This window comes from Schistocerca nitens, chromosome 10 (genome assembly GCF_023898315.1).
Source record: "Schistocerca nitens isolate TAMUIC-IGC-003100 chromosome 10, iqSchNite1.1, whole genome shotgun sequence".
Lineage (NCBI taxonomy): Eukaryota > Metazoa > Arthropoda > Insecta > Orthoptera > Acrididae > Schistocerca > Schistocerca nitens.
Window position 1 is genome coordinate 70,260,220 of NC_064623.1, and position 18,638 is coordinate 70,278,857.

The 18,638-nt window shown below is 47.8% G+C and overlaps 1 pseudogene; it reads left to right on the forward strand.

Moving 5' to 3' along the window:
• The first annotated feature begins 7,757 nt into the window (after window positions 1–7,757).
• Window positions 7,758–7,875, forward strand: LOC126210992 (5S ribosomal RNA; annotated as a pseudogene).
• Window positions 7,876–18,638: the final 10,763 nt, after the last annotated feature.

The window sequence follows — 18,638 nt, forward strand, 5'->3', positions numbered from 1 at the left end:
TGCTACTTTTGATGAAGTTTTTTTCTTTAATCTAAGGCCAAAAAAAACTGCGAGGAAGTGAATGCGTTCGCTAATATTTTGACTATGAACGCGGCACCTGGTGTCACGTTCAGTACTTTATAGATTCAGCAACAACCAATACAGCCGATTGTAAGGCTCTTGTATTATCAGTTACGGGGGAGTAACACACAATTATCTATCGATAATCGATATATTGATGACTGAGTCGACGTATATCTTCTATTAGAATTTATAGCTTTGTATAAAACTTTCTCGGTCTTCTTGCCACGCGAATTCAGTACAAAAGCTCGAACTTTTGAGTGTTGCCTCCCGGCAATTACGCGACGCTCTCTCCGTCTGCGCTGGTGACGTCACGGCTCCTGCCGTAGCGTAAACATTGCCGAATATCTCTGGCTCTTCTCTACATCGAGAGCTCGCTTCCGTGCACCGCTAAGATCATGTCCGCTGTCACTGTTGAAGATTTTCTCCAGCATTCTTATTTCTGCAACATTTTTAATTATGGAGTTGCAGTATGTAGGACCCGGGGTCAAAACTTCTTGTTTCTTCAAAGAGTATATTGTCTTTGTTTGTTAGGCTGGGTTCAGGAATTGCAGATTTCTCCAGTTCTCGATTTTTAATACGCCGTTGATGTTGAGCATAGCAGTCGGAAACGGTGCTGCTGGACTGACGAATATACGAGGGTTATTCCGAAAGTAAGGTCCGATCGGTCACGAAATGGAAACGACTATGAAAATCCGATAAAGCTTTGCACAGATGTGTTGGGTAGTGTCTCTAGTATAACCCCAGTTAGCATCACGTCGCTCTTCTCATTTCTGAGCTCGCAGTGAGTGCGTAAAGATGTCTAGAAAATAGTGTCTGCCGCCAAGTACGGGGGCCTGGTGAGAAATTTCCCCTGAAGCTATGCAGCTAACATTACATAACTGTCGTGCTGTTTCTTCTTCAAGACAATTCTCAGCCGCATTCTGCAGGGGCAATGAAGATGCTCCTGCATCGTTTTCAAATGGAAATGTGAGATTACCCACAATACAGTCCGCAATTGTCTCCCCCTGAGTTTCATCTCTGGTCACATGAACCGCTGTCTTTGAAGACAACATTTTGACACAGACAACGAGGTGTAGGCCAGCGTGGAGAATTGGCGGAAAGCACTGGCGGCTGCCTTCTATGATGAGGCTATTGAAAAGTTGGTACAACGCTATGACAAAAGTCTAAGTCAGAACGGCGACTACGTAGAGAAGTAGCTGAAAGGTGTATCTAACTGTTGCAAATAAAACATTTTTGATTTTTACCGTGGTTTCCATTTCGCGACCTATCGGACCTTACTTTCGGAATAGCCCTCGTAATTGCTTCCGCACTCGGATATTGTAAATCCTTGGGATCCTGAGGCCAAGACTGTCCTTAATACGGCGTAGCATCGCCTTCTTAGGGGGTCGGAAAATAGATGTGATACCTCGTCTTCCCAGTACTCTGCCTATTTTACTCGATGTAGTGCCGCATAGAGGAAGATACGCAATCAGTGGTTCATCACGTGAACGTTCGACATCCGAAAGAAAGGCTGTGGGTCACGTGATACGAAGTCAGCGATCTCCAGGAAAAGGAAACGTGAAAATGTTGAACTTTCACTTGATAAGTCTCCGATTCCATTTCTTTCCCTCTGAGGCGCTACATCCAGCGAAATAGGTAGAGTCCTGGGAAGGCGACGTATCAGTTCTTTTTTCCGATGTCCTTAGAAGATAAAGGAGATGCTACGCCATATTAAGGTCTCGGCCTCAGGACCCCTGGGATTTACAACATCCCGTATGAGTGCGTAGCAATTACATTTGTCAGTTCGACCGCACCATTGCCGACCGCTGTGCAGAACATAAACAGCATATTCAAAATCGAGAACTGGAGAAATCTGCAGTTGCTGAACACAGATTCACAGACAAACACAAAATACTGTTTGAGGAATCAAAAGTTACGTCGTAGGTCCCTACATACAGGGATTCTGTAGATAAAGAGGCTATAGGAATAAGAACGTGTTAGGATACCTTCAACCGTGACAGCGGGTATAAAATTAGCGGGGCATGGAAGCGAGACCTCGATGCAGAGAAGCGCCAGAGATATTCGTCTCGCAATGTTTACGCTACGGCGGGCATGGTGGCACCACCAGCGCACACCCAAACACCATCTGCGACGGCATGACGTAACTACCGACCAACCAGAAGCCGCCTATGTGCTGTATAAGGCCGCCACACCAGCAGCAGTAGCGGTGACGGTCAGTTGCTCCTGACAAAGACGATGGAGGTAATTGACGAAAGCTCGAGGTTTTACACTGAATTAACGCTGCAAGAAGTCGGAAAGTGTTTCATACAAGAATTCCTTCGCGAAAGACATCGTTCACAATTTGTAACTTCATTCTTTATGGGTTACACCAGGGGTTCCCAACAAAATTTTCTCGAGGACCTCCTTATCGAGCACGATTGGTACCTTGTCAGATCACAGTATCAAGTACCTAAAAAGCCGAATTAAGAGTCTCGTTTTAACGAACCACTTTGTAACCAACGGTCCATTTTTAACTACACGAACTGTAGCTTCCGTGAAAAACAAACACTATTGTTTTAATACAGAATATTGAACATGTAAACAACACGGTCTGTGAAAGCACTCACTATAAAATAACAATGGCCGATTGTCGTCTGAAATGCGAGTTTCTGTGTAAAGTGACTGTCAGTTGTCAGCTGCAAAGAGGCAGCGCGCGCAGTCTAATGGCATACATCAGAACTATTTGCCTCTATCTAATTCTAGTTTTGCGCTAGAGTGTGCTAGAGTCAGTTGGCTCTAGGAAGGCGCTAAACGCAGAAGTTAGCGTTCGCTAAAGCTCTGCTCATGCAGGAAGCGGCCAAAACATAAAATTGTTATCATACGAAATATAGGTAATATATTTTTTTCTTCTAATAGCATCTTGCGGACCCCTCTGGCATAGCTCGCGGACCCCTGGGGGTTTACGGACCACCTGTTGGGACCCACAGGGTTACACAAACTTCCTGGCAGATTAAAACTGTGTGCCGGACCGAGACTCGCTCTCGGGACCTTTGTCTTTAGCGGGCAAGTGCTCTACCAATTGAGCTACCCAAGCACGAGTCACGCCCCGTCCTCACAGCTTTACTTACAGGTCCCGAGTTCGAGTCTCGGTCCGGCACACAGTTTAATCTGCCAGGAAGTTTCATATCAGCGCACACTCCGATGCAGAGTGAAAATCCCATTCTGGTAACATCCCCCAGGCTGTGGCTAAGCCATGTCTCCGCAATATCCTTTCTTCCAGGAGTGCTAGTTCTGCAAGGTTCGCAGGAGAGCTTCTGTGAAATTTGGAAAGTAGGAGAGGAGGTACTGGCGAAAGTAAAGCTGTGAGGACGCGGCGTGAGTCGTGCTTGGGTAGCTGAGTTGGTAGAGCACTTGCCCGCGTAAGGCAAAGGTCCCGAGTTCGAGTCTCGGTCCGGCACATAGTTTTAATCTGCCAGGAAGTTTCATATCAGCGCACACTGCGCTGCAGAGTGAAAATCTCATTCTAAAATGCTTTTTTATTCCAGTCTATGATCACAAATGAATTCTTTAGACAAGAATGGTTTCAGTCTGTAATGACCATCCTCAGATCATTTGTGATCATAGACTGGAATAAAAAAGCATTTTACAGTATTGGATCACTGTGCGTACACGCGATTGGGTCGCAGTTGGTGAAATCTCATTCTACACACTTAACAGTTACTCGCCCACTTACGTGAAGAATTTACACTCTGAAATTCTTTAGTTTTCATAGACCCAATTTAAGTTGAACATCGTTCAGTTGGTGCTAAGACCTTGTGAACAAATCCACTTGGACCAATACTCTGTAGCTTCTGACGAAGTGGAATAAGAGCACAAAGGAAGCAAAACTCTAGAGGAAACCTCAGGGGAGAAATTTATGAGATGAATACTGTTAGCAGAATGGGACGCCAGGAGACGCGAGTGGAGTGAGTGAGAGAGAGATGCGCAGTTTTTACAAATTTGCATCGAGAACGTGCCCGGTCCCTTCTTTAGGAGACGCCACCGCCTACAGATAATCTTTTAGACTGCAACGAGTGTGAGGAATACAAGAGGCGGGGATCCGTAGCGCGGAGGAGCTGTCAGAGTGGGCGAAGAATGCGCACAGTCGGTGCGATGGCGCGAGAGGTCGTTCGTGTGAGTGGTTGCAGCGAGGCGAGGCAGAAGAATATAAAGCGCTAAGGGGGAGGGGGGGGGGGGAGGCGTCGGGGCTGCAGGTGTGTACCCCGGCGCAGCCCCTATCTGCCAGATCTGCAGGCGCCGGCAAATTGCCGCAACGACGCCGGGGCGGCACCGGGGGATTATGACGGAGCAACATACAGACAGCTAGCACTCTGAAGAGGAAAGGCTGCCGAATGTGTTTATGTTTGTGTGTGTGTGTGTGTGTGTGTGTGTGTGTGTGTGAGCGAGCGCGCTCATGCGCTCCTGGCGAGCGGGTGATTCAATTAAGTCTCTCGCGCGCGACCTGCTGATGCACCTCCAGATAAGATAAGGCCCGGGGGATCCCCCTACCGCTCGGCGCCGACCAATGGGCGGCCGCCGCTGCGCGATCGCCGCGCCGCCGAGTGGCAGCCCAGGGAAATAGCCGGCCGGGGGCAAAACTGGCACCCGGGCCGCCGCTGGAGCCCCAGCCGTGTGTGTGTCTGTTGTCTCACCCCCCCCCCTCCCCGCCTCCAGCCCCCTACCCAGCTTCCTCCGTACACTCTGTATAAACAGGCCGAGCCTCTGGCAGGTCTTAACTGGGAACTCCTCAGCAGCGCTGACACGGGCACTAAACGTCAACACTACTGCCTTAAAGTGCAGCCCATTGTGAGCCATACAAGAACCCTTTGAGTGCGAGATCGGAAGTTCAGTCTTTAGTAATGGTTCAAATGGCTCTGAGCACTATGGGACTTAACATCTGAGGTCATCAGTCCCCTAGAACTTAGAACTACTTAAACCTAACTAACCTAAGGACATCACACACATCCATGCCCGAGGCAGGATTCGAACCTGCGACCGTAGGTGTCGCGCAGTTCCAGACTGAAGCGCCTAGAACCACTCGGCCACCGCTGCCGGCAGTCTTTAGTAATACTCATTTAAAAGTGTTGTTTCAGCTATGGCAGGAAAATTATTAGCTGGTAATGACTCACCATGTGCATCAGAAGAGTGACAGAAAATTAGAGTGTCCGGAAGGTGTGTAGATCAAGCTACTGTGGGATGTATGTATTAGGTACACTTCAGAAACGGACATCACCGATACTCAAGAAATGTTCAAAACAAACCATTAACGTGCACCTTGAACACTGAATCAAAATGGTGCGCCACATCGATCACGAAGGTTCGCACTATCAAGATCGAAGGCGAACTCCTTGGGAGTTACAAACCAAGCAGGACATTCAGCTAGATATCCACACTTTAATAAATGCATACAGAATGACATTGGTATAAAGTGGTGACGAGAACTGTAGGACTGTGATGGCATTCAACCCAATGCGGGTCTGTCGTGGAGCTTATCGTGAAACTGTTCAAATGGCTCTGAGCACTATGGGACTTAACTTCTGAGATCATCAGTCCCCTAGAACTTAGAACTACTTAAACCTAACTAACCTAAGGACAGCACACATATCCATGCCCGAGGCAGTATTCGAACCTGCGACCGTAGCGGTCGCGCGGTCCAGACTGTAGCGCCTAGAACCGCTCGGCCACTCTGGCCGGCGCCCTTGCAATACAACACTCACGAGGAAGAATCGCAGGGGGCAGAGCACCTCCAATCCCTCGCAGTACAAGAAATAATATTCCAGCCAATTTACCATCCAGGTTAATAGCATAATTTTTCGAACGTCTCCCTGTGAACCGTTCCAATGAGTCCCGTTTTACAACATTTCTTCGCACCTCTAGTGTATGGTCTGTCTGTGTTTGAAACTGGAGAGTAAGATGAACGCGAGAGTACTAGATTTAGTAGTCTCAGTGGGTTTTCAACACTAACAGAGAGTGATTTCTCAATTTATAATGTATGTCGACCCGCCAGGTTAGCCAAGAGCGCTAACGCGTTCTTACTGGGCTCAGGTAGGCGCGCCGGCCCCGGATCGAATCCGCCCAGCGGATTAACGATGAGGGCCGGTGTGCTGGCCAGCCTGGATGTGGTTTTTAGGCGGCTTTCCACATCCCCCTAGGTGAATACCGGGCTGGTCCCCACGTCCCGCCTCAGTTACACGGCTCGCAGACATCTGACCACTTTCGCACTATTCCAAGGATTACCCTAGTCGCAGACAGTTGGGGTACACTGATTCCTTCCCAGGGGGTAGGGGGTGGCGGCAGGAAGGGCATCCGGCCACCCCTTCAACTAACATTGCCACATCCGATTAACCATGCCCACCCTACGTATCCACGGGAAATACGGCACAATCAAAAGAAAGAATGTATGTTTCATGTCCTATATGTGCGAATGTAACATGTTTATCCTGTACCGATACCATAGCTTTCCTGTTCCTACTTTTGCCTGCTAGAGAGAATATGTGACTGGCCTGCGTGTGTGATGCATTTAGAATTCTTTGGCTGGAAGAAGGTTTCTGTGGAAGTTAGAAGCTGTTTAGCCAATGTTTGTGTAGAGTTTGCATAGATCTGTGTTGGGTCAAAGAGACAGTCAACAGCTACTGTAAGGTTGACACAGCCAGCCACCATGTAGAATCTCCGTGCGTTTCCGGTTTGTGCAAGGACACCGGCTACGGTAGCGTAGAAGCTTCACTTTTCCTTGCGTCGCCGTTGAGCAAGGATGATCTGAGTGTTCACCTCTTGCAGCATAAGTTGAAATGTGTAAGACTTAGTTTCGGTTGAGTTTCTAGTAGTCCGTCTTCGGCGAGGGCGTCGGTAATTATGCTATACAAATAATTTCATTTAGGGAACGGAGCGGTGTTACCTTTATCAATATTCAGTTTACTTGACTTGATAATTTGTTCAACTGCAACTTGGCGGTGGTGAATGGTGACGTAAAGTGATGTAAAAACTCAGTTACTTTAGTATACAACGTAATAACGTGTGTGCTTTTATGTGAGCTTGCCCGAAATTTTGTTCGATTTCTCGTTCGTTTCGTATTTTATTTTCGCGGGTTTAATAACCTGCATTCTGCTTCAGCACGTGCGTTCCCTTATACGTTATGAGGCTGTGATTTGGCGTACTCGTGATCAAACCGAATCATCAATTCCCCTACGGCCTTGTTGTCCTTTTTTAAATATATAACTGTGCTGTGCTATTAGAGAGTTCGTATCAAACTGGTGGAATTGGCCTTTCCCCTCACAAGTTGATCCTCAAAACAAGTTACTCTGTGGCCCGGTGTACTTGAACTTAGAACATGGAAGCATGGTCATTGCGAATGTTCGTGTATGTGCATCAAATAAATTCAACCTCTCTTTTGGTAGATTTGATTCAACGTGTGGTAACTGTGTTCTTGCCATAGAGAGGGTACCAAGTATCAAAGTTTAAGCACCAGCATGCCAAGCAATTGAGTTTTATTTAATATCCTTATGCGTTTTTAACTCGGAAATATATGTGCAATGATTTCTTAACTTGCAGCTGTTACATCCCACAGCACAAATCTGCTTCCTATTCATCCTGTTTGTATTTTCCCTTAATAACGATCAGTAAAATTTTAATATGAGAGGTGGTCTTCTTCTTGTTTTTGACAAATTTATTTAACCAGTGCCAACGGCCTTGCCGCAGTGGTAACACCGGTCTCCGTCAGACCACCGAAGTTAAGCGCTGTCGGGCTGGGCTAGCACTTGGATGGGTGACCATCCGGTCTGCCGAGCGCTGTCGGCAAGTGGGGTGTACTCAGCCCTTTTGAGGCAAACTGAGGAGCTACTTCATTAAGAAGTAGCGGCTCCGGTCTCGGAAACTGACATACGGCCGGGAGAGCGGTGTGCTGACCACGTGCCCCTCCATATCTGCGTCCAGTGACGCCTGTGGGCTGAGGATGACTCGGCGGCCGGTCGGTGCCATTGGGCCTTCATGGCCTGTTCGGGAGGAGAGAGTTATTTAAATCTAAATTTTTGTGTGTGGTACTTGTTGAAAGTACATGAAAGTAAGATCTGTATTGCCTAGTGGTTGCTGATATTTAAAATCAGGTACAGGTTTCATTCAGAATATCGACTTTGTCATTAAACCGAGGTTTTGAGAAGAACAGGGTATCATTCACCAATCGTTTTCCAGGACTAGAGAGACGGTTCTGCTTCGCACTAGCAGTATGAAGTATTTACGGCCAGAGGACTTGCGTGGCGTCGCGTATTTTGCTTTGGGGGGGGGGGGGGGGTTCACTGCATAGAGTTCTGAATATACTTAAGATAGCGGCGTTAAATAACTGAATACGATCACACTCATATAAGCCATGTAAACACCTCACAGTAGGAAAATCTTCTGAAGGCATGAATGTTGTGTGTCCCATAACGAACTGGCGACTAGAATGACATCACATAGCAATGATGGGATAACATCCTGATGTAAGTAATTTGTTTACAACCAATGTAAATATTTTATGCGAATCACGACTGTATGTGTGTGTGACTGATTCAATATGTATCAGAGGCTGGCTGTGGTAGCACAAATAAAAGCTAAAATTAGAAAAAAGCACGCATGACGCACATGTTTAGCTCGTGTTACAACATTCCTCTTGTGAAGCGTACGCTGAGCTGACAAAAGTCGTGGGATAACTACACTACTGGCCATTAAAATTGCTACACCACCAAGATGACGTGCTACAGACGTGAAATTTAACCGAAAGGAAGAAGATGTAGTGATATGCAAATGATTAGCTTTTCAGAGCATTCACACAAGGTTAAAGCCGGTGGTGACACCTACAACGTGCTGACATGAGGAAAGTTTCCAACCGATTTCTCATACACAAACAGCAGTTGACCGGCGTTGCCTGGTGAAACGTTGTTGTGATGCCTCGTGTAAGGAGGAGAAATGCGTACCATCACGTTTCCGACTTTGATAAAGGACGGATTGTAGCCTATCGCGATTGCGGTTTATCGTATCGCGATATTACTGCTCGCGTTGGTCGAGATCCAATGACTTAGCAGAATGTGGAATCGGTGGGTTCAGGAGGGTAATACGGAACGCTGTGCCGAATTTCAACGCTCTCGTATCACTAGCAGTCGAGATGACAGGCATCTTATCCGCGTGGCTAAAACAGATCGTGCAGCAACGTCTCGATCCCTGAGTCAACAGATGGGGACGTATGCAAGACAACAACCATCTGCACGAACAGTTCGAAGACGTTTGTAGCAGCACGAACTATCAGCTCGGAGACAGTGGCTGCGGTTGCCTTTGACGCTGCATCACAGACACGAGCGCCTCCGATGGTGTACTCAACGACGAACCTGGCTGCACGAATGGCAGAACGTCATATTTTCGGAGGAATGCAGGTTCTATTTACAGCATCACGATGGTCGCATCCATCGGCATATTGGCGGAGCAGCCGGCGTGATGGTATGGAGTGCCATCGGTCACCTCTTGTTCGCATTGACGGCACTTTGAACAGTGGACGTTACATTTCAGATGTGCTACGACCCGTGGCTCTACCCTTCATTCGATCCCTGTGAAACCCTACATTTCAGCAGGGTCCTGTACGGGCCTTTCTGGATACAGAAAATGTTCGACTGCTGCCCTGGCCAGCACGTTCTCCAGATCTCTCACCAACTGAAAACATCTGATCAATGGTGGCCGAGCAACTGACTCATCGCAATACGCCAGTCACTACTCTCGATGAACTGTGGTATCGTGTTGAAGCTGCATGGGCAGCTGTACCTGTACACGCCATCCAAGCTCTGTTTGACTCAATGGCCAGGCGTATCATGACCGTTATTACGGCCAGAGGTGGTTGTTCTGGGTGCTGATTTCTCAGGATCTATGCACCCAAATTGCGTGAAAATGTAATCACATGTCAGTTGTAGTGTAATATATTTGTCCAATGAATACCCGTTTATCATCTGCATTTCTTCTTGGTGTAGCAATTGTAACGGCCAGTAGTGTATAAGAACAGATACAGTCGGCGGTAGAACGACGTACACAAGGTAGGAAAGGGCGGTGTTCTAGCGGACCTGTCGTTTGTACACCGCTGATTCAGGGGGAAAGTTTTTCTTGAGTCATTACGGTACCAGGGGGGGGGGGGGGGGAGGATGAACAGACTTTTAATGCGAAATGGTAGTTGGAGCTACACGCATAGGACATTCCATTTTGGAAATCGTTAAGGAATTCAGTATTCCGAGATCCACAGTGTCAAGACTGTACTGAGAATACCGAATTTCAGGCCTTACCTCTCACCACGGGCAACGCAGTGGCCGACGGTCTTCACTTAACGACCAGAACAGCGGCATCCTGAGTTACCATTGGTAACAGACAAGAAACACCGCAGAAAACAATGTGAGAAGCACGACGAAAGCATCCGTTAGGGCAGTGCGGCGATATTTGTCGAAAATGTGTTAAGGCAGCAGACGACCGGCGAGTGAGCCTTTGTTAACTGCACGACATCGCCTGCAGCGGCTCTTCCGAGCTCGTGGCCATATCGGTTGGACCATTGACGATTATAAAACCGTGGCCTGGTCGGATGAATCAGTCGGTAAGAGCAGGTGGTAGGGCTCGGGTGTGGCGCAGACCCCACGAAGCCACGGACCCAAGGTGTCAACAAGGCACTGTTCAAACTGGTGGTGGCTCCATAATGGTGCGGGCTGCGTTTACATGGAAGCGACTGTGACCTTTCGTCCAACTGAACCAACTGGAAATTGTTATGTTCGGCTACCTGGAGACCATTTCCAGCCATTCATGGACTTCATGTTCCCAACTGACATTGGAAATTTTATGGATGCCAATGCGCCATGTCACCTGGTCAAAATTGTTCGCAATTACACTCATACTCATAAATTAAGGATAATTGCAGAATGTGGTACCACACGACGTGGCACTACACAAAACTGGCGCTAATAGCATAGGCAGATACGGAACACACACATCACAGATCTGTAAGTCCACGGTATTGGTGATAAGTTGAGAAAACCGTCCCGAAACACATGTGCTACAAAACGCCACTGTTTACTGAGCAGGTACCCCGACATGAGTATGGGATATGATCACCATGCACACGTACACAGGCCGCACAAAGGGTTGGCATACTCTGGATCAGGTGGTCGAGCAGCTGCTGGGGTATAGCCTCCTATTCTTGCACCAGTGCTTGTCGGAGCTTGTTAAGTGTCCTAGGGGTGCAAATACGTGCATTCATACGTCGACCATCCCAGATGTGCTCGATGGGGTTTAGGTCTGGATAACAGGCAGGCCGCTCCATTCGCCTGATATCTTCTGTTTCAAGGTATTCCTCCACGATGGCAGCTCGGTGGGGCCGTGCGTTATCATCCATCAGGAGGAAGGTGGGACACACTGCACCCCTGAAAAGGCGGACGTACTGGTGCAAAATGACGTCCCGATACACCCGACCTGGTACAGTTCCTCTGTCAAGGACATGCAGGGGTGTACGTGCACCAATGATAATCCCACCCCACACCATCAAACCACGACTTCCATACAGGTTCGTTTCAAGGTCATTAAGGGGTTAGTATCTGGTTCCTGGTTCACGCCAGATGCAAACTCGACGAGAGTCACTGTTCAGACTATACCTGTACTCGTCCATGAAGATAACGTTGGACCACTGTTCCAGTGACCATGTACTGTGTTCTTGACACTAGGCTTTAATGGCTCTCCTGTGACCAGGGGCAGTGGAATGCACCTTGCAAGTCTACGGGCGAATAAACCATATCTGTTCAGTCGTACATAGACTGTGTGTCTGGAGACAACTGTTCCAGTGGCTATGGTATGGCCCCGAGCAAAGCTACCTGCAGTACTCCGTGGCCGTCTGCTGGCACTGATGGTGAGAATCGGTCTTCTTGTGGTGTTGTACACTGTAGACGTCCCGTACTGTAGCGCCTGGACACGTTTCCTGTCTGCTGGAATCGTTCCCTTAATCTTGAGATCGCACTTTGTGGCACACGGAGGGCCCGTGCTACGACCGGCTGTGTTTGACCAGCCTCCAGTCGCCCTAGCATTCTACACCTCATAACGTCATCAATATCTCTTCTTTGAGCCATTTTAAACATACAGTGACCATTAGCACGTCTGAAAACGTCTGCACACTTACGCGCTGCACACCTCTGCGTATGTGTACTGCTGCCAGCGCCACCGTGCGATGACCGCAGGTCAAACGCACCGCATGGTCATACCCCGAGGTGATTTAAACCACCGAAACCGCCCACCAGAGCGTTGTTTCACCATGTATCAGCATTATCCCTAATTTATTAGCATGAGAACATTATAGACAGTTAGGGCGAATCGCCCGATCGCCCGATATGAATTCCATGGAACATTAATGGGGCATAATCGAGACGCCAAGCCAACACTTTTGCAACTATGAACGGCTGTAGAAGCAGCGTAGCTGAAGCTTTCAACGACTTGAGTCCATGCCACGTCGAGATGCTGCAAAAGGAGGTCCGACACGATAATAGGAGGTATACCATGACATATGTCAAATCGGTGAGCAATGAGGAACATTAGATACCATATCTTCTGTTGCTGTACGAATATATGGATTGCTTACAATATTAGCGTCATCTGCGTACGGAACTAATTCTGATGGTCGTATATTAAACGGAAAGTCGTTCACGTATACAAATAACAATACTGGATCTAAGACTCAGACTTGAGGTACACCGCGAATGATTCCTCCCCTGTGAGAAAACTATTACCCTACTAACATTCTTTGAATTCAAATGGTGCAAATGGCTCTGAGCACTATGGGACTTAACTTCTGAGGTCATCCGTCCCCTGGAACTTAGAAAAAATTAAACGTAACTAACCTAAGGACACCACACACATCCATCCCCGAGACAGGATTCGAACCTGCGACTGTAGCAGCAGCGCGGTTCCTGACTGAAGCGACTAGAACCGTTCGGTCACAGCGGCCGGCTGCTTTGAATTATTAAGTAAAAATTTGTTTTGGTTGGATATTACATGATGGTATGTACTGACTGGCTTTACCATGAGCTGCATAAACGCTGAGTTTAAGCAGGAACATTTGTGACTGTGCCAGCCAAATTCCTCAGTTACTGGCGCTTTCCAAACAGTGGTATGAAGGCTACTGTAAAATCCAGCTGCGTTCTGTCACTGGGATTCCAGTACCGCGCGCGCGCGTGGGGCGCCTTTGTGTTTGTGTGTGTGTGTGTGTGACAGAGAGAGATTGTGTGTGTGTTTTCGCTCTGTGGGAGAGTGTGCTTCCATCGCCCGGTCGTTAAAAACGTGCCGCGCCCCCACCGAGCGGAGATCATCACTTGCTTCGTATGGCAGGTCGTTCCGCCGTTCCGTTTTGCGTCGTGTTTACGTGCTGCGGCACTTGCTGAAGCTCTCAGCCTGCCGTTCGGGTGTCCTCTCTCAGAAAACTGCCGAGCCCAGGCAACACGCGTGCCGACGGCACGTCACTAAAATAATGCCGTGCGGCTTGGTTCTGGTTTCGTTATCCTTCAGTAGTTCCACCAAACAAAATATTACTCGTCTCTCTAACAGGGAAAACAGCCCGCCCGGTTAGCCGTGCGGTCTAACGCACGGCTTTCCGGATTGGGAAGGAGCGCCTGGTCCCCGGCACGAATCCACTCAGCGGACTTGAGTCGAGGTCCGGTGAGCCGGCCAGTCAGTGGATGGTTTTTAGGCGGTTTTCCATCTGCCTCGGCGAATGCGGGGTGGTTCCCCTTATTCCGCCTCAGCTACAATATGTCGATGATTGCTCCGCAAACAAGTTCTCCACGTACGCGTACACCACCATTACCCTACCTCGCAAACATAGGTGTTGCACTCGTCTGGTGTGAGACGTCCCATGGAGTGGGGGGTCCACCGTTGGCCGAACCGCACAGAACCCTGGGTTCGGTGTGGGGTGGCGGAGGGGTGAAGTGGACTGCGGTAGTCGTCGTGGGGTTGTGGACCACTGCGGCTGAGGCGGGATAGAGCCTCTCCGTCGTTTCTAGGCCCCCGATTAACATACAATACAATTCAACAGGGGACACAGGTTTTCTTTGGAGCGCTGTAGATGCTAGGGATGGGAAAAACCGTCCAGTTAAAACCGATACAGGTACTTCAGTTCGGAATAACCGGCATTTTTCGGTATTTGTTTAGTCTCGGTTATACCAGGTACTTTTATCTTTACTAATAATCGAGAAAAAACCGAAATACCAATTAGCCATAAGAAAAGTACTAAAATTCTTCGTTTGCAGATAAACCTTTCTTAAAAAAGAATAATTTTTACTCGAAAATTTGCATTTGTTTGAAATATTGTACAAGTTGTACAACTTTGCTTCGGCCTTTTTTCCCAACATTTGAGGCTTTAATGAAACAAATTGGTTACACATGTATCATTCAAAGTATTTTCCATCTCTGGCCGCTACTTTCTCCCATCTTTCGGACAGTGCACGAATCCCGCGTCGAAAAAATTGTTCATGTTTTGAAGCGACGCACGAATCGATCCAATTTGTGACTTTCTCATGAGATCGGAAGTGTTGGTCAGTCAGGCCATGCGCCATTGATCAAATGGTTCAAATAGCTCTGAGCACTATGGGACTTAACATCTGAGGTCATCAGTCCCCTAGAACTACTTAAACCTAACTAACCTAAGGACATCACACACACCCATGCCCGAGGCAGGATTTGAACCTGTGACCGTAGCGGTCGCGCGGTTCCAAACTTAGAGCCTAGAACGGCTCGGACACACCGGCCGGCTTTTGAAATTGATTGCTACTTTTCATAAATACTCAGCTTTGTGTAGTAATAAAAGATACTTTCAAATGTTACTGTACATACGAATGCTTATAATTTTTTATTACTAGTTCACTTGGTACTATCTTTCAATATATTTTCAACAGTTAAATTTTTCTTCTCGTGGCAAGTCCAACTGACGTAATGACGAATCAAAATTAAAAAAAAAAAAATAAATAAATAAAAAAAAAACCTGTGTCGGGTTACGAAATATGTCAATAGAAAATCAACCAGGCCAAAAGATAAATGAATCAAAATAATAAACTGATGAAAAATATTTATAAGCTAAGAAATAACAATTATAGTCGGGAGGTTATCGTCTAAACGCATTAAGTTCAATCATTATTTCTTTTATCTATTCGACGGGAAAGTTTCAGTAGTCACGCGCCAACAGGGATCAACGTGATGGTGCGTTATCGTGATGCAAGAGCCATGAATTGTCTCGACACAATTCAGGTCGTTTCCTTCTCACATTTCCTCGCAGGCGTCGCAACACGACCCGATAGTACCATCGATTAAAAGTCTGTCCCTGTGGCGCGAATTCATGATGAACTAATCCTTCAAAGTCAAATAAAATTATCAGCATGCCTTTGACATTTGACCTGTACTGACGAGCTGTTTTTGGCCTTGGAGACACCGTCCCGGCCCATGGTGAAGATTGAACCTCCGTCTCAGCCTTATAACTGCAGGCACACGTCTAACCACCAGTTATGATCCTCTTAAGAAACATTTCGTTCTAGTTTGCGCAATGCAAAAGGTTCTCACATGCTGCAAGTCGAAGGTCTTTCCGGTCTCGATTGCACGAACTTGGCAACAACACGATGCATTCCGATACACTGTGTCAAGATTTTAAGACCTGATCCAACTGAAATGTTAGATTGTTTTGTAGTCTCTCGGACAGACAGTCATCGATTGGCACGCATAATTTCTTAGACGTTCCTAACATGATCATCGTCGTTAGACGTCGAAGGGTGCCCTGGACGGGGATCACCTTCGGACCGGTCACTTTAAAACCGTGTGAAGTATTCATAACACTGAGTACGGTTTAAGCACTCATCAACGTAGGCTTCCTGCATCATCTGGTGTGCCTCTGTAAGTTCAAATGGCTCTGAGCACTATGGGACTTGTCTGCTGAGGTCATCAGTCCCCTAGAACTTAGAACTACTTAAACTTAACTAACCTAAGGACATCACGCACATCCATGCCCGAGGCAGGATTCGAACCTGCGGCCGTAGCGGTCGCGTGGCTCCAAACTTAGAGCCTAGAACCGCTCGGCCACTCTGGCCGGCTGCCTCTGTAAGGGTTTTCTTGAGTATCACAGAAAAGCTAATGCAGACGCATTCCTCCTCCACCGCTGTCATCTCGACATTCTCAAACTGTGCGGCACAACGTCCTACTCAATAGAGCACTGAAAAATAGCTAACAGACATACAAGAATGAAACTTCTAGCAGTTACACATTGGTTGGTTGGTTGATTTGGGGGACCTGTCCGTACAGCGAGGTTATCGGTCCCATAGGTAAGCATGGGGAAGGAAAGTTCCTGGGAGATTAAAACTGTGTGCCGGACCGAGACTCGAACTCGGGACCTTTGCCTTTCCCCGGCAAGTCCTCTACCAACTGAGCTACCGAAGCACGATTCACACCCCGTCCTCACAGCTTTACTTCTGCCAGTACCTCGTTTCCTACCTTTCAAACTTTACAGAAGCCCTCCTGCGAACCTTGCAGAAACATCCCCCAGGCTGTGGCTAAGCCAGGAGACGAGGTACAGGCGGAAGTAAAGCTGTGAGGACTGGGCGTGAGTCGTGCTTGGGTAGTTCAATTTCCGTAGCTCAGCTGTTCGGTCGGAGGGTTGCTTGCTCTCTGCAATTAAAAAAAAAAAAAAAAAAAAACTAAGTTAATCGATCTACAACGAACTGAAACGGGTGTCTTCCGACGTCGGCCCCGAATAGATGCAACGAACGTAAACGAACAAAATGAGATTAAAAAAAAAAAGTTGGTAGAGCACTTGCCTGCGAAAGGCAAAGGTCCCGAGTTCGAGTCTCGGTCCGGCACACAATTTTAATCTGCCAGGAAGTTTCATACCAGCGCACACTCCGCTGCAGAGTGAAAACCTCATTATGGGGAAGGAAGTCTGCCGACGACTTTCAAAGGAATTATCCCGGCATTTGCCTGAAGCGATGTAGGGAAATCACGGAAAACCTAAATCAGGATGGTCGGACGCGGGTTTGAACCGTGGTTCTCCCAAATGCGAGCCCATTGTGCAGTAACACATTAGATGCAGGCGTGTGCAGGGAAGCCAACTGCGTTTCGCTCCAACAACCCATTGGCGCGAAATTAGGAATGTTCCGGAATTTTTTGAACAGACCACGTACATGAAACAAGAAAAATATTTCGACGATGTAATAGATAAAATAATAAAACGTTTAGGTGGCGCGGATAGTGACAGCGAAAGTGATTATGATTATTCTCATTTTGAAGATGGTGGAAAACTGAGCTGCCTGATAGTGTCTTAAGGCGAGTACCCGCACTCAATGTATCCTGTTCAGGGCGTAAAAGCTTGTGCACGGCTTTGCGTCAGTGAGAGGTTCCGTGCCCTCTTTTGCATGTCTCCTCACATTTTCATCAATTTTATCTATGTTCTATGTCATTACACGGTAGTAACAGACCGAATAAGGTTGTTGTAATGGGAATATTTGTACTGAGAACTCAAAAAAAAATACTTTACACTTGATTCCTATACATGTTGGGTTACTTCCCTGGGTGGCCTGTGTGAGGCAAGCATCGGAAGACGCGGCACACGTCATTTCCGGTTGGGGCCTGCACTTCCCTGAATTCTGAGGGGTTCATAGAATTGGCTTAAGCGCCTGGGCGAACGACTGACATCGGTCGGATTTCGCCTATTGTATGCAGGGCGAAACGACCTGCGAGACATATGAGTGTCACCGCAGTTTATGTGTTTACCGTTCCGGCGTGTCCCGAACGAAGATTCCTGGCACCGACTGACTGCATTGTCCCCTTGATTCTGAGAATACTTGTGGACCGTGCCCTGCTGGGTGCGACTGTCTGGCGCCGGATGGCCGGTGGTCTAGGCAGGTTGTTTTCATAGCCGGTCAAAAAAATGGTTCAAATGGCTCTGAGCACTATGGGACTCAACTGCTGTGGTCATAAGTCCCCTAGAACTTAGAACTACTTAAACCTAACTAACCTAAGGACATCACACACATCCATGCCCGAGGCAGGATTCGAACCTGCGACCGTAGTGGTCGTGCGGTTCCAGACTGTAGCGCCTTTAACCGCTCGGCCACTCCGGCCGGCTATAGCCGGTCAAACGGCAAGTTCAGTGCCCTCAGCGGAATAGCAGAGGCATGACTGGTCAACTTAGGCTAGTTGACGTCATAAAGCCCTGCTGGAAATTGGAGGGAACGGTCGCTGTTGGCGCGAATGATGTTCTCAGACAGTGTGGGGGAATTTTGGAATCAGCGCCGAATGCTGATTCGCAGTTTTCGAGGAGAGTAGGGAGCAGAGCAATGTTGGCTTCACGCTTGCGTTGCGCGGGCACCGGATTCGGGATCTGATCTTCGTCGGAGTCGGACGGTCTTGTGACTTGGTCGCTCTTTTTCGGAAGAACTTAGAATTCTCGGACAGCCTTCGCGGCCAGGGGTTGACACAGAGTTGCTGCACGGCAGAAGTCGGTGCCTACATCATCAGGACGCTGCCTACTAACGACGTGCTGCAGATTTCTG